The 16,071-nt window shown below is 45.0% G+C and overlaps 1 non-coding gene across 1 annotated transcript; it reads right to left on the bottom strand.

Annotated features, from left to right (window-relative positions):
- Nucleotides 1-12,170: 12,170 nt before the first annotated feature.
- Nucleotides 12,171-12,243, bottom strand: TRNAE-UUC (transfer RNA glutamic acid (anticodon UUC)). The gene has a single exon. It is a non-coding gene; the product is annotated as a tRNA-Glu (tRNA).
- Nucleotides 12,244-16,071: the final 3,828 nt, after the last annotated feature.

Below are 16,071 nucleotides of genomic sequence, written 5' to 3'. Positions count from 1 at the left end.
CAGGAAACCTGCACATGGTCTCTTCATGTGGCTTGGGTTTCCTCATGGCATGGTAGCTGCATTACAAGGTTGAGCATGCCAAGAGAGAGCCAGGCAGAAGTTGTATCACCTTTTTTTAAAAAACTTTTTTTTTTAACTGCACTTTATTTTTTTGTTACAGTATTTTTATTTTGAGTTTTTATTTTTAAAATTGTTTTATTAATTTTATTGGAGTATAGTTAATTTACAATGTTGTGTTAGTTTCTGCTGTACAGCAAAGTGAATCAGTTATACATATACATATATCCACTCTTTTTTAGATTCTTTTCCCATATAGGTCATTACAGAGTATTGAGTAGAGCTCCCTGTGCTATACAGTAGGTCCTTACTAGTCATCTATTTTATATCTAGTAGTGTATATATGTCAATCCCAATCTCCCAATTTATCTCTTCCCTCTAAAACTATTCTTAAAAAAATTTTTATCTAGATTTATTGAGATATAATTGACATATAACATTGTCTAAGTTTAGGGTGCTCAATGTGATGATTTTGTTTTTACATCTTTATTGGAGTATAATTGCTTTACAATGTTGTGTTAGTTTCTGCTATATAACAAAGTGAATCAGCTATATGTATGCATATATCCCCATATCCCCTCCCTCTTGAGCCTCCCTCCCACCCTCCCCATCTCCCCCCTCTAGGTCATTACAAAGCACCAAGCTGATCTCCCTGTGCTATGCAGCAGCTTCCCACTAGCTATCTATTTTACATTTGGTAGTGTATATATGTCAGTGCTACTCTCTCCAATGCGATGATTTGATACAGGATATATTGTGGAATGATTACCACAATAAAGTTTGTTAATACATCATTCACTTCCCATAACTACCAATAATTTTGGGGGTTGTGGTGATGGTAGTGGTGAGAACATTTAAGATCTATTCTCTTAGCAACTTTCAAGTATACAATACAGTATTGTTAACTCTAGTCACCCTGCTACACATTAGATCCCCAGAACTTATTCATCTTAAAACTGGAAGTTTATACTCTTTGACCAACATCTCCCCATTTCCTCCACCCCCAGCCTTCCAGAAAGGCGACCACCATTCTATCCTATTTCTATAAGTTTGACATTTTTAGATTCCACATATAAGTGAGACTATACAGTATTTGTCTTTCTCTTTCCAACTTACTTCACTTAGCATAATACCCTCAAGATTCATCTATGTTGTCCCAAATGGCAGTATTTCCTTCTCTTTTATGGCTGAATAATATTTTTACATATATAATATATAAAATATTATATATATACAATAATACACACATATATATTACATTTACTTTATCCATTCATTCATCGATGGACACTTAGGTTGTTTTTTTTGTCTTGGATGTTATATGTATCACCTTTTATGATCTAGCCTTGGTATTCATATGGCATTATTTCCACCACGTTGTTAGTTGAGGTAGTCACAAAGACCCACCCAAGATCAAGGTAAGGGGCCACAGACTCTACCTCTTTTTTTTTTTTTTTTTTGCGGTACGCGGGCCTCTCACTGTTGTGGCCTCTCCTGTTGCGGAGCACAGGCTCCAGACGCTCAGGCTCAGCAGCCATGGGTCACGGGCCTAGCTGCTCTGCGGCATGAGGGAAGAACATGTGGGATCTTCCCGGACCGGGGCACGAACTTGTGTCCCCTGCATCGGCAGGCGGACTCTCAACCACTGCGCCACCAGGGAAGCCCGACTCTACCTCTTGATTGGAGAATGGCAAGTTTCTAGAAGAGCATGAGGGATGGGAAATATCGTCAGATGCCTGGAGTCAAATGCCTGGATTAGAATCCTAACTCTACTATTTACGGTCCTGAGTCTCAGTTTTCTGATCTATGAATTGGGGCTAATAATAGCACCTGCTTCATGTGATTGTTGTGAGGATTGAAAGAGATAAGGACCCAAAGTGCAGGGTACCTGGCACATGGCCAGTGCTCAGTGGGTATCACTGTTGCTGGGACAGCTCATCTCACTAAGCTCTGACCAGCGTAGTTTACCACCCCCAGGCCATTGCCTGTTTGTTTATGTGTGAAGAAGCCTGGAAGTGTGTTCAAAGATGTGTGTGCAAGTGGGTCCATGGGCACATGCCCACAGGAGCTGAATGAACGAGTGTGTATGTATGTCAGTGTGAGTGGCTTTACAGGTAGAACCTGGGTAGAGGTCTGCCTGTGTACACGAGGCACATGCAGAACCATGGCTGTGCAGGAATGTGTGAAACGGGGAGAGAGAACGACTCAGGCCAAGTATGCGTGTGTGTCACAGGTGTGTGTAATTAGTACTAGGGGTGGGTAGATTGAGCCATGAGGGCATACAAGAGTGTGAGATAGGCCAAGCATATGTGTTAGATTGTGTGGCTATGTGTGCATGAGAGTGTGTTTTCCAGAAGGTGCCTGTCCATGCTTGATGCTTGCAAAAAAAGAAAGTGTAGAAACAAAGAAAGCTTTCAGAACTTTCCAGGGATGTTCGAATCAAATGAACTCCTGGGGACTATACCAGCTGGAAAGGTGAGGTGAGCCAGGTGGAGGGGCGTGGAGAAAGGCTTTTCTGAGGTTCATAATCATGCTTGGGCTGGGATCCAAGGGTCTGTTAGGGCTGCTTCCTACACACTCTTGCCTCTTCTGCTTGGATGACAGCTATGTATCTGGGCCCGCCTCCTCCTCAGCCCCATTGCTATTAGTAGATAATTTGTTCATTCAGTCAACGGATATTTATTGAGGACCTACTGCGGGCCAGGCACTGTGCTACAGCAGCGGTCCCCAATCTTTTTGGCACCAGGGGCCAGTTTCATGGAAGACAATTTTCCCATGGACGGGAGGTGGGGCGGGGGGTGGGCGGTGGTTCAAGGCGGTAATGCGAGCGATGGGGAGCGGCAAATGAAGCTTTCCTCGCTCGCCTGCCGCCCACGTCCTGCTGTGCGGCCTGGTTCCTAACAGGCCGAGGGCCGGTACAGGTTCGTGGCCTGGGGATTGGGGACCCCTGTGCTAGAGGCTGGGGATGTAGCAGTGAATAAAGCCTCTGTCCTAGAGGGGCTGTGTCCTACTGGGGGGACGTTATACACATAAACACATGTATCATGCACAAGTGTAACATCAAGTGGGGGTGACTGCCATAAAGAAAAATAAAAGGAATGGGGTGACTTGGGAGGTGGGAGATACTCTAGAACAGGGGTCCCCAAGCCCTGGGCCATGGCCCGGTACCAGTCCGTGGCGTGTTAGGAATCCGACCGCACAGCAGGAGGTGAGTGGTGGTCGAGTGAGGGAAGCTTCATCTGCCGCTCCCCATCGCTCCCCATCGCTCCCATCACTGCCTGAACCATCGCACCACCCCCTCCCCCACCCGGGTCTATGGAAAAATTGTCTTCCACGAAACCGGTCCCTGGTGCCAAAAAGGTTGGGGACCGCTTCTCTAGAGGATGTCATAGCCTCTCTGAGGGGCAGAGAGCTGAGGGTGTCTGGGGGAAGATGTTTTAGGCAGAGGGAACAGCAAGCACAAAGACCTTTAGGTGAGAATGTGCTGGCACACTCCAGGAATGAAGAGGCAGCCGTTGAGGTTGCAGTGCAGTGAACTAGGGGCAGAAGGGAAGAAATTGGGTCATACAGCTGCCAGGAGATGGAGGACCATGAACTTTTGCAAGAGAGGACAACTCTCCTACTTCTCCTTTTTCTGCTCCACTACCCTCATGTGGTAGCTTCCTGGGGCTGCTGTAACACATTACCATGGACTTGGGTTGCAAAACAACAGAAATTTATTCTCTCACAGTTATGAAATCCAAATCACGGAAGTCCAAAATCAAGGTGTCAGCAGGGCCACACTCCCTCTGAAGACTTGGGAAGAATTCTTTCTTGCCTCTTCCAGCTTCTGGTGGCTCTAGGAGTTCACTGGCTTGTGGCTCTGTCACTCCAGTCTCTGCCTCAGTCTTTTTTTTTTTTAATATAAATTTATTTATTTATTTTTGGCTGCATTGGGTCTTCGTTGCTGTGTGCGTCTTTGTCTAGTTGTAGCGAGCGGAGGCTACTCTTCGTTGCGGTGCGTGGGCTTCTCATTGCAGTGGCTTCTCTTGTTTCAGAGCTCAGGCTCTAGCCTCGTGAGCTTCAGTAGTCGTGGCGTGTGGGCTCAGTAGTTGTGGGGCAAGGGCTTAGTTGCTACACAGCATGTGGGATCTTCCTGGACCAGGGCTTGAACCCAGGTCGCCTGCATTGGCAGGCGGATTCTTAACCACTGCGCCACCAGGGAAACCCTCTGCCTCAGTCTTTACATGGCCTTCTCTTCTCTCTCTATCTCTTTCCTCTTTTTGTCTCTTCAATACTTGTTATTGGATTTAGGATTTAGAGCCCACCTGGATAAACTTACCTCTGTAACTTAATTGCATCTGCAAAGACCCTTTTTTCCAAATAAGGTCACAATTACAGGTTCTGGGATTAAGATGTGGCTACATCTTTTGGGGGCCTCCATTGAACCCACAGTACTTTATTTTCCCGGGATCTAATGCAGGGTTACGTGGGCTTCTCTGAGTTTGTTTCCACCTTTGTCTTTTTTTTCTTTTTTGGCCATGTCACACAGCTCACAGGATCTTAGCTCCCCGAACAGGGAGTGAATCCACGCCCTCGGCAGTGAAAGCACGGAATCCTAACCACTGGACTGCCAGGGAATTCCCTTCAATTTCCACCTTTGTAAAAGAGGACAATAGCATAAATTCCTAGGGTTGTCAAGAGGAAGAGATGAAATCATGAATGTAAAATGCTTTCTATAGTTCTTCGCATATAGTAGGTGCTCAACTTCGAATTTTTATTATTTGGTAGATGTTTCATGAAATTAATCACTTTATCAAGTTTCTTTTTTTTTTTAATAAATTAATTTTATTTATTTATTTATTTTTGGCTATGTTGGGTCTTTGTTGCTGCACACCGGTTTCTCTAGTTGTGGCGAGCAGGGGCTACTCTTTGTTGCAGTATGCGGACTTCTCATTGTGGTGGCTTCTCTTGTTGCGGAGCACGGGCTCTAGGCGCGTGGGCTTCCATAGTTGTGGCTCACAGGCTCAGTAGTTGTGGCTCGCAGGCTCAATAGTTGTGGCTCATGGGCTTTAGAGCGCAGGCTCAGTAGTTGTGACACACGGGCTTAGTTGCTCCGCTGCATATGGGATCTTCCTGGACCAGGGCTCAAGCCTATGTCCCCTGCATTGGCAGGCGGATTCTTAACCACTTCACCACCAGGGAAGCCCTATCAAGTTTCCTGATTCTTTTGAGTATAGAGCCTATACTAGGCACAATGGCAGTCAAAAAGGAAGGGGTAGGCCCAGCATTGGATACCCCTTCTGAGTCTTCTCTGGTTGGCAAAGTGTAACCACCACCTTCACCCTTTGTGATGGTTAATTTTATGTGTCAATTTGCCTGGGCCATGGGTACCCAAATTAAACTTTATTTCTGGGTGTGTCTATGAGTATTTCCAGATGAGATTCCAATTGAATCAGTGGACTTAGTAGAATAGATTGCCCTCCTAATGTGGGTGGGCATCACCCAATCCACTGAACAGAATGAAAAGTGGAGGGAGAGAGGATTCATTTCCTTCCTGATTTCCGCTTGAGCTGGACATTGATATTTTCCTGCCCTTGGACTAAATTACACCACCAGCTTTCCAGGGTCTCCAGCTTGCCGATGACAGATCACGGGACTTCTTAGCCTCCATAACTGCACGAGCCAATTCCTTATCTCTCAATTTACTGATACTGGGTTGTGGTGAAGGAAACTACCGGCGTTTATTGCAGGACCCAGCAGGAGTACAGACAGCTCATGCTCAAAAGACCTGAACTCCATGATGGCTTTCAGGGAAGTGTTTTTAAAGGCAATATATAGGGGTGAGGGCTACAGGATTCATGAGTTTCTTCTTTTTTTTCATTTAATTTAATTTAATTAATTAATTTATTTATTTGGCTGTGTTGGGTCTTAGCTGCAGCATGTGGGATCTTTCATTGCAGCACATAGGCTTTTTGTGGCGGCCAGCAGACTTCTCTAGTTGCGTTGCACAGGCTTCTCTCTAGTTGTGGTGCATGGGCTCCAGAGCATACGGGCTAAGTAGTTGTGGTGTGTGGGCTAAGTTGCCTAGCGACATGTGGGATCTTAGTTCCCCGACCAGAGTTTGAACCCATGTCCCCTGCATTGGGAGGAGGATTCTTAACTACTGGACCACCAGGGAAGTCCCTCATGACTTTCTTCTGATTGGTTGGTGGTCAGGTAACAGGGCGGTGTTTCGGGAAACTTCTGGTTCCAGCCAGTCTGGGGTCTAATGCTTGTGTTCAGTGCGTAGTCACTATCTCGCATCTGGGGAAGGGGAGGGGAGGCTTAGTTCCTGAAGAAAGCTCAAAGATATCCTTCAGATTGTTATGTGTATCCCTTGAGGAGGAACTAGAACTCTGTTTTATTGCTGAACTACTGTCATTACTTTTCTTGGTTTTCTGCTTTTCCTTTGTTTCTGCATTTCCTCCCTTCCCTAGTAAGTAGCTGCCTATGCCTGCTCTTTGGAACTCTGGGAAGGCTTAGGAGACTAAAGGCTTTTTCTACAAAAAAGAAACGGTGACACAAAGGGGCTTTTGTACCCAGGAAGGCCCTGCTTGGTCCCTGTCTCTCTCTCTCTCTCTCTCTCTGTTTCATATACCCTATTGCTTCTATTTCTCTGGAGAGCCCCAATACAGATTTTGATACTGAGAGTAGTTTTAGAGGAACAGACCATTAAGGATGAGTTTTCTGAATTGGTTCTGGGGTTCCTGAAATTGGCTCTCTAATCTCTTATTACTCTATTTTCTGTAGTAAAGAGAGCAGATCATCTATGGTGTGATTTGGCAATAGAGATACACAAATTACCTGAATTGGATACGCCTAATCAACCACTTATAAGAAGCAGTGAACTGGGTGACTATGTATATAAGAGTTTCAAACATTTTTGGAAAACTAATTATTACAATTACCTTGTCTGGTTGCTTCTGATGTCACTGGACAAAGTGGTGCCAGAAAAGAATGAGTTCATAGGTTCAGATTCCCAGCTTCAAGCGTTGCATAAATGACCTAAGAGTTTCTCTCCCTTTTAAAATATTTATTTATTTATTTATTTATATTTTTGGCTGCATTGGTTCTTTGTTGCTGCGCGGGCTTTCTCTAGTTGTGGCGAGCAGGGGCCGGGGGGCGGGGGTGCTGTGACGAAAGAAACGGAAGAACAGCTTCAGGGCTAACAGCACATTTTGGCTTCTGTAAGAAAGTTGCTTTGCTTGCTTGCTCAGGAACAGGAAGGGAGCGTACCCTTCCTGGAACGGAATAGCCCACGGTGTACTTTGGCTTCTGTAAAGGGGGAACTTGCTTGCTTGCTTGAGGCGGGAAGAACCGGGTTCCTGATTAGCTGATTCAAAATTAAACAGCTCCCTCCCGCCTTGGGGACTTCCCGCCCTGTGAAGGGTATAAAAGCCTCGCCCGACTGTTAGTCGGGGTCTCACACACTTCTCTCCGAGTGGGACCCTGTCCGGACAGTTTGTGTAAGCTTCTATACTTGTACAAGTCCTTCGCTAATCTTTCTACTTGGTGTTGGTGATTCTCAGGTGTCCTTGGTTGGGACGTGGGTCGCATTTACCGGGCAACTCGACTCCAGGCGTGTGGCTCCCGGACCGCAACAGTGCTACTCTTCGTTGCATTGCACAGTCTTCTCATTGCGGTGGCTTCTCTTGTTGCGGAGCACGGGCTGTAAGCGCCCAGGCTTCAGTAGTTGTAGCTCGTGGGCTCTAGAGGTCAGGCTCAGTAGTTGTGGCGCACGGTCTTAGTTGCTCCGCAGCATGTGGGATCTTCTTGGACCAGGGCTCAAACCCGTTTACCCTGAATTGGCAGGCGGATTCTTAACCACTGTGCCACCAGGGAAGTCCCCGACCTAAGAGTTTCTATGTGTGGCCTGAAGGAACGAATCTCTTATCTTCTGTTGCCAAGGGGCTGAAACTGTTGAAAAATCAAAGGCAGAATCTCCTGAGAGGGGCTGAGTTACAATGTAAGCTGAACTCCCAGCCTCAAAGTGTGTCTACTATTAATAGTAAAGTAGTAAAATAGTAAAGTGAGGGCATTGATTGGGAAAAAATGGGATCCTGTAAGTTAGAATGGAGATGTGTAAAGGACCCTAATGAAGCTGAAGACATTGAACGGCTAAATTCTAACGAGTCTTCTCTGCCAGTGGAAGAGATGTCCCCACCCCCCAATGGTATCTGCCTTTACAAAGCCATCTGAGGGGATTAAAGCTGCACAGATTGAGGAAACTCTAATGGCCTCCCCTGAGGCATTTGCCATACAAGATAATGCTGATTCTCTTCAGAACTCATCCCAGCATCCTTTGCTTCTAGACCTATAACTAGATTCAAGTCCCAGCACACCTCTGAAGGTGAGGTATAATATGTAAACCAGGGACTTAATCAGCCAGTTTGAGCCAAATAAGGAGATGGAAAGGAATGAAGGAAGGTGGTTAGACTTCTTGATTTTATAGGAAGGGACCATAAAGCTATTCAGCTGCAAATGTGCTCTATTCTTGAAAGAATCCATTACCCTACAGGTGATTCAGAGACCACCAGGGCTGCCTCCTCAATTTCCAAAGGAGGGAGGGGTCATTGCCTTACTTTCAGAGGCCAGATGACCTCTGGAGTTAAGCGGGGGCTTGACTCCTGCCTGGCAGAACCCTGGGGGCAGGCCCCCGCAGGCCCCACAGAACTGAGGGGTAGGATGCCTACCCCAGTGGGCTTGGAGGGCAGAGTACGGAGCCAAAGAGGATTATTCTCGAGACTTAAGGTCTCCTGGAGATTACCTTGTGAGATTTTGGACTCACTTGACACCCTTCAGGCCTTCCTTATTCCCTCCTCCTCCCTTTTGGAGGGGGAATGTCTATCCTGTGCCTGTCCCACCAATGTATTTTAGAAGCACATATCTTTTTGGTTTTACAGGTTCACATCTGGAGTGCAGTTTGCCTCCTCAGGATGAATCATACCTGGAGTCTCACCCATATCTGATTTTAGATGATATTTAGATGAGACTTTGGATTTTAGACTTTAGAGTTGATGCTGGGACAAGTTAGGATTCTTGGGGCTATGGACAAAGAATGCTGCCTGCCATTTCAATAAACAAAGGATGTTGCGGCCAAAAAGCCATCAGCTACTGCAACAGCCCCCAGTGGTGTACCCTGAGGGGAATTCAAGAGGGGAAAAACACGATACTTGCCCTAGATTATTAAGATGCATATCGAAGGAATAATTTCAATGAGCCCAGTCTCTTGCATCTTGATTTTAGGACTTTAGAAAAGCACTAAAATCATTAGTTTGAGATGTCTGGGGTTTTTTTGTGATTAGCAGTAATCTTTTGATGTTCCACTACATGTTTTTTTGTTTGTTTGTTTGTTTTTGTTTTTTGAGGTTTTTTTCTCAGCAAAAACTATATATCCTGTCTCCTCCCTTACCTCTTTGGAAGAGTCCCTCAGAGCCATCTGAGAAACTGTATCCTGGGCTTATGTCCTCAGTAAGTCCTCCAAATAAAACATAATTCTCAACTTTTAGGTTGTGCATCTTTTTTCCAGTGGACAGGCTGTTGAGAGGGAATGAATATTTTGCATGTGAGAAGGACATGAATTTGGGGGGGAGGGAGGGGCAGAATGTTATGGACTGAATGTTTTGTGTCTCCCCCAAATTCATAGGTTGAAATCTAAACCCAATGTTATGGTATTTAGAGGTGGGGGTCTTTGGGATGTAATTAGGTCATGAGGATGGAGCCCTCATGAATGGGATTAGTACCCTTATAACAAGAGGCCAAAGAGCTAGCTTGCTCTTTCTGCCATGTGAGACCTGGAAGAGGGCCCTCTCTATAACCTCACCATGCTGATCTCAGACTTCCGGCCTCCAAAACTGTGAGAAATAAATTTCTGCTTTTTTAAGCCACCTTGTCTATGGTACTTAGTTATGGCAGCTCAAACTGATGAAGACACACTTACTCAGGAAAACACAAATTAAAACTACAACAAAAACTAATTTTACACCTGTAAAATTGATAAAAATAATGAACGGGTGCTCATTTAAAAGTGTATTGATGAAAAATCAATTAACAATCAAGCTAAGAAGAAGAAAAGATAATTATATTCAAGCCAAACTGAGGATTATAACCCAGGAGACAGACTCTGAGAGGCTCTGAAGACTGTTCAACCTGTCAGGAGCTAGAGATACAGTTTTATACATTTTTGAGACAAAATTAGCAGAATTATCTATCATATTGACAGGTCGACATTATACATAAAGTTCATCAGAGATGTTTATGTCAGGTATGCATGTAAAGAGCAAGACTTTAGGTCAATGTGACCCCTGTACAGGATGAGAAAGAAATATTAATCTTAAAAATTATAACGCGGGCTTCCCTGGTGGTGCAGTGGTTAAGAATCTACCTGACAATGCAGGGGACTCAGGTTCAAGCCCTGGTCCAGGAAGATCCCACATGCTGTGGAGCAACTAAGCCCATGCGCCACAACTACTGAGCCTGCGCTCCAGAGTCCGCATGCCACAACTACCGAAGCCCATGCACCTAGAGCCTGGGCTCCGCAAGGAGAAGCCACCTCAGTGAGAAGCCCACGCACCACAAGGAAGAGTAGCCCCCGCTCACCACAACTAAAGAAAGCCTGCACGCAGCAACAAAGACCCAAAGCAGCCAAAAATAAATAAAAATTTAAAAAATAAAATAAAAAACTGAATAGTAAAAAATAAAAAATTATAATGCTGGTGTCAGAAGAAAGGGACCATGTTTCTCAAAGTTTGATTACATCCTCCCATCTTGAGGAGGTCTGGTTAATGTATAATGCAGATGCACATTGCACATTGGGAGAAGCCTGTCGCAAATGGGAGAATGTTATGTGTGTGTTTTTTTTTCTTTTGCTCAGGCATGTTTACTAAGGTTGTGTGTGTTTCAATTCTGACTTAGTTTGATTGTCCTGCCATTGAGAAATTTATGATTTTTCCTCATTAAGTAAAAAACAAGCAGGGACTGAGAAAAGATATTTACAATACATATATCTGACCAAAGACTCATATACAGAAAACATAAAGAACTTCTATAAGTTAATGAGAATAAGACAAATCCAGTTAAAAGAATAAAATGAAGAAAGAATGAACAGAAGACTTGAACAGGCACATCACATAATTAAGTATCTCAATGGCCAATAAGTGTATAAGGATGACTCAACATTATCACCCATCAGGGAAATATATATAAAACCAAGAGATACACTAATCAGAATGGCTAAAATTAGGAAGACTGATAATGCCATTGTTGGGGAGGATGTGGAGCAACAAGAACGCTCCTACACTGCTGGTGGGAGTGAATATGAGTACAACCACTTTGGAAAATTGGCAGAATCTATTAAAGCTGAACATATGCATACCCTATGACCCAATACTTCCACTTTTAGGTCTATACCTAAAAGAGAGAAATGAGTTCCTATTTTCACAAAAAGATTAGTTCACAGATGTCTGTAGTAACTTTATTCATAATAGACCAAAACTGAAAACAATTCACCAACTAGAGAATGAATAAACTAATTGTGGTATATCATACAATAGAATTCTATACAGTAATAAAAAGAACAGGGCTTCCCTGGTGATGCAGTGGTTGAGAGTCCGCCTGCCGATGCAGGGGACACGGGTTCGTGCCCCGGTCCGGGAGGATCCCACATGCCACGGAGCGGCTGGGCCCATGAGCCATGGCCGCTGAGCCTGCGCGTCTGGAGCCTGTGCTCCGCAACAGGAGAGGCCACAGCAGTGAGAGGCCCACGTACCGCAAAAAAAAAAAGAAGAAACTACAGGTACACCTGAAACATGGATGAATATCAGATACTATTTTCAGTGAAAGAAGCTAAACAAAAAAGATCACATACTGTGTAGTTCCACTTGTATGAAGTTCAAGAACAGGCAAAACTAATTTATGTTTATGGAAGTTAGAATAGTAGTTACTTTGGTAAGCGGGTGGGGGACTCTGAACTAGGTAGGGGAGCCTTCTAGTGGTCTGGAAATATCTTAATCTGGGTAGTGGTTGTATGGGGTTTTCTTTGTTTTTTATTTTAAAAATTTTTTGGCTGCACCATGCAGCTTGTGGGATCTTAGTTCCCCAACCAGGGATCGAACCTGGGCCCTCGGCAGTGAAAGTGCGGAGTCCTAACCGCTGGACCACCAGGGAATTCCCAGTTATAGGAGCACTTATGACAAGTACATTTTATTTACTTAACTGTATGATCTATTTTAATCAAAACACTAACAAGTCTGTCGGTACCAAGTGTTAACAAGGATGGGGAGCACTAGGACTTCTCATGCTTCACTGGTAGGGGAGGAGTAAATAGGTGTAACCACTTGGAGAGCCATTTAGCAATAACTTGCAAAGTTGAAGGTGTGCATTCCCTTTGACTCACCAGTTCCATTCCCAAGTCTATAACTGAGAGAAATTCACACATTTGCACAAGAAGACATGTGTACAGTGCCATTCATTGTATCATTGTTTGTAAATGCAAAGTATTAGAAGCAACCTGATATCCATCAACAGGATAATAAAATATGATGTACTCATACAATGTAATCATATATACCAGCTAGGTTAGAAAGAAGAGGTAAGAGAATCATAGGTAGTAAATCTAGGAGGGCCTCAGAGATCAAGGTTTTAGACATAATGAAATTGAGGCTCAGAGAGGTTGACTGATTTGTCTAAAGTCACACAGCAAATTAACAGACAAGTCAGGTTAGGCCTAGTTTTCTCCAGCTCCCAATCCAGTACTCACCCCTGGGGATAGAAAAGGAAATTAGTTGTAATCTCTGCTTGGGAAACTTCCTTGGGGGCAACAGGCACAAATATGGGGAGGTAAGCACAATCTTGCTTTGGATGTAGTGACACTCTGCCCACAGGGACATTCAATGCCATGCTCAGGGCCAGGTTGCCCCATCACAAATTTCACGACACCTTCACTACCTCTCTGAGGCCATGCCAGGATTGCTCAGGGACCCTCCGCAGGTACTCCCACCAGAGGGGGTTGGGGCAGAATGAGGACATTGGCTCCAGCCTCTTGCACTAAGATTCTCACCCTATCAGGATCTGAATTCAGTTCCCACCATGGCCGTACTCTTGTCCTGCTTCCAGCACTCCCACCCTCAACCATACCATCACCGCTTGCTGCTCCAGGCTCCCCTACCCCTAGCCCCTCTCCTATCAGTCCCTATCTAAATGTTTCCTCCATAGCCTCTGAACCTCTATTTTCCATACAAAATACACTTCTTGACCTTCCCAGAATTCCCCTTCCTTCAGGGTCTCTGTAGTCTCCCCTCCAAAGCTTTCAGAAAGGATACTGCTTCCCCTAGGGCCCTCTCAAACACAGGCCCCTGGTATCCTGACAACCACGTGCATCTCAGAACCTTCTTCATATGCCAGGGCTCCTTCTTCATTGTTGCTTCTAATGAAGGATATTAATCATCCTTTTCAGCCACCCATCATCTGAACTCCTTTCCTCTGTTTGGGGAAAATCCCCTGCCTCTGAAACAGAGCCCTGCTACCATACCAGGAACTAGAAATTCCACCCTTGCTGCTAGGGTATAGTCATATGCCCTAGGCTCCACCAGTCAGACACTCACAGGTCCACAGAGACTATGGGGCAGCCATGTCTGGGCTGCTGCTGGCAACAGTGCTGTCTTCATAGGGCCAATTCTGCCCCATGTTGTAGGGCACTGACCTTAGCTAGGTAGTCTCCAAGCCTGGCTCTCCCTACATCCAGGAGATTCTGTGAGTTTGATTTTGGAGAGACAGCAGTGAGCAGCAGCTGGAAGTGAGACCGGGATCAAACCCTGGCCGTGGCAGTGAGAGCGCCAGATCTTAACCACTAGACCGTGAGGGCCAGCAGCTGAAGTCTGGGCCCCAGCTCCTGTCTGCCTTGAAAAAAATTTTTGACAAGGAGACAGAAGGTAGAGAGGAAAGTAGAGCGTTTATTAGAAAAGCAGAGTACATGCCGACAGACTCAGGGGTGAGCTTAGGAAAAAGTCACACCTTTGGGAAGTTTAAATCATTTATAAGGGGCAGGCTTCCATATCTTTGTTTTCCTCTGGCCAATTGTCTTGTTTTCTTTTTACCCCATCACTGATTTGTCTCAGGGCCCTCCCGTATGTGTGTGCACATCCTTTAACCAAGATGGATTTTATCACAAGGGCCTTTGGGGGAGTTAGCACAACTTATTATGGTCTGGTGTCCCCTCCCCTTTTGACCCCCAAGGAGCCTTTCTGTGCATGTGCAGTCAAGGCCTCCCTGACCCCAAGGATGAGGAATATGTGACCTCTTGATCTTTTTTTTTTTTTTTTTGCGGTACGCGGGCCTCTCACTGTTGTGGCCTCTCCCGTTGCAGAGCACAGGCTCTGGACACGCAGGCTCCAGACGCACAGGTTCAGTGGCCGTGGCTCACGGGCCCAGCCGCTCCACAGCATGTGGGATCTTCCTGGACCACGGCACAAACCCGTGTCCCCTGCATCGGCAGGCGGACTCTCAACCACTGCGCCACCAGGGAAGCCCAACCTCTTGATCTTTTACTCAAGCAGTGCTTAGCCCCTCTCTGCCCCTGCCATTACTGTTATCTTAAAATGTCCACAGGAGACAAAGTCCAGCTATTTTCCGAGGGCCCCCATAGGATATTGAATATAGTTCCCTGTGCTATATTGTAGGACCTTGTTGTTTCTTCATCTTTAAAATGGAAAGAATGTTGTCAAAAAAACTTTGGCTCCCTGTGTACCTATGCCGAATAGAAATATGGAGACAGAGATTTGGAGGAAAAGAATTAGAGAGGCTTTTTATTTCTCTGCCAGGCAAAGGGGAAGACACAGTAGGCTAGTGCCTCAAGAACTGTGCCCCCCCTCTCCTGGGGAATTACAGGGGGTCTTACAGGTGGAACTTACAGTCCAGGGTAAGTGATAAGGATCAAAGTGGTAAAGGTCTTGCATTCTTCTTCTTGCAGTATTTTAAAACAGTCACCACTGGCGTCAGACAACCCAGTAATTGGGTCTGTTCCTCTCTGGGTTATCAGCCTGCGACCTTCTTTCTGAAATGCAGCTAAGGTGAGGTGATTTGCTACAAGAGAGTGCAGAGAGAGTAAATACCAGGTGCATGGTGTAAATTACACAGAATTAGGGGGTGATAGGTGCAGGATGTAATTTACACCGAGTTAGGGGGTGACAGGTTAACTTTGTGAAGGACAAATCTAGTTACAGACACCACAGATTAGTAACAGTTAAAATAAAACTAGGATTGATTAACTCTTTCAGGCCAGTTTATGTTTCTTCTCTAGCCTGTTCACTGTTCCCTTTATTTTCCTTGCTATCAGGAGAGGAAAAAAACCTCACTTCTATTTTTGTTGCAACAAGAATGGTAGTGATCACAATCTGTAGGGCTGAAATGAGATACACATGTGAAGCATGGAAGATGGGGCCTGGTACCTCATAGGTACTTGGGTGTATTTTCACAGTATTTACCCTCTGGAATACTGGGCAGCAGTTAAAAAGAACTAATAAATCTATATATACTTGTATAGAAAATAAATCTCTAAGTCATGGAGCGAAGTAGGAAAAGTTAATTGCAGAAGAACATGACCTCCTTGGAAAGCAAAATGATGTGTTTCCTTTCTTTTCCTTTTTTTTTTTGGACGCGCTGTGCTGCTTGTGGGATCTTAGTTGCCTGACCAGGGATTGAACCTGGGCTATGGTAGTGAAAGTGCCGAGTCCTAACCACTGGACCGCCAGGGAATTCCCCAAAATGATATATTTCTATATGTTTATGCCACAAATACATAAAAACAAGATCTGGGAGGATATGTACCACATTTCTGATGGTATTACCTCTGGGGAAAAGGAAAATCTTTGTTTTTTTACCCCTGTGTTCTGCCACTTACTAGTGGGGTGATTTGGGGCAAGCTATATTGCCTCTTTGTGCCTCAGTTTCCTCATTTTTAAAATGGGGATACACTAGTAGCTACCTGATAAATAGGTG

This window comes from Lipotes vexillifer, unplaced genomic scaffold (genome assembly GCF_000442215.2).
Source record: "Lipotes vexillifer unplaced genomic scaffold, Lipotes_vexillifer_v1.1 scaffold397, whole genome shotgun sequence".
Lineage (NCBI taxonomy): Eukaryota > Metazoa > Chordata > Mammalia > Artiodactyla > Lipotidae > Lipotes > Lipotes vexillifer.
Note: the sequence above shows the minus strand (reverse complement) of the source record. Positions and strands in the feature narration are given on the sequence as shown.